Source organism: Solanum stenotomum, unplaced genomic scaffold (genome assembly GCF_019186545.1).
Source record: "Solanum stenotomum isolate F172 unplaced genomic scaffold, ASM1918654v1 scaffold3115, whole genome shotgun sequence".
Lineage (NCBI taxonomy): Eukaryota > Viridiplantae > Streptophyta > Magnoliopsida > Solanales > Solanaceae > Solanum > Solanum stenotomum.
The window spans coordinates 1-331 of record NW_026031310.1 but is presented as its reverse complement, the minus strand read 5'-3'; the positions used below and the strand labels follow the sequence as shown (position 1 = coordinate 331).

Sequence of the window (331 nt, the reverse complement as noted above, 5' to 3'; positions counted from 1 at the left end):
GGGGGGCGTCATGCGTCGGTGCCCGTGGAGGCTAGGTCGGCGGGGGGCAGGCAAGGGCGTTGGGAGGAAGGAGGTGTCTAATAGAATTTAGAGTGCTATGAATGATGGATGCGATCATACCAGCACTAACGCACCGGATCCCATCAGAACTCCGAAGTTAAGCGTGCTTGGGCGAGAGTAGTACTAGGATGGGTGACCCTCGGGAAGTCCTCGTGTTGCATCCCTCTTTTTTGTCGAAATTCGATCGTGTAATTGAAAGAATATATTCATTTATTTTTTGCAGGAACGACGTTGTTAGGACACGTGATGGGGGCGTTGAGGATGGGCGTGA

The 331-nt window shown here is 52.3% G+C and overlaps 1 non-coding gene across 1 annotated transcript; it reads left to right on the top strand.

Annotated features, from left to right (window-relative positions):
- The first annotated feature begins 106 nt into the window (after positions 1–106).
- Positions 107–224, top strand: LOC125851974 (5S ribosomal RNA). The gene has a single exon (XR_007444953.1). It is a non-coding gene; the product is annotated as a 5S ribosomal RNA (ribosomal RNA).
- Positions 225–331: the final 107 nt, after the last annotated feature.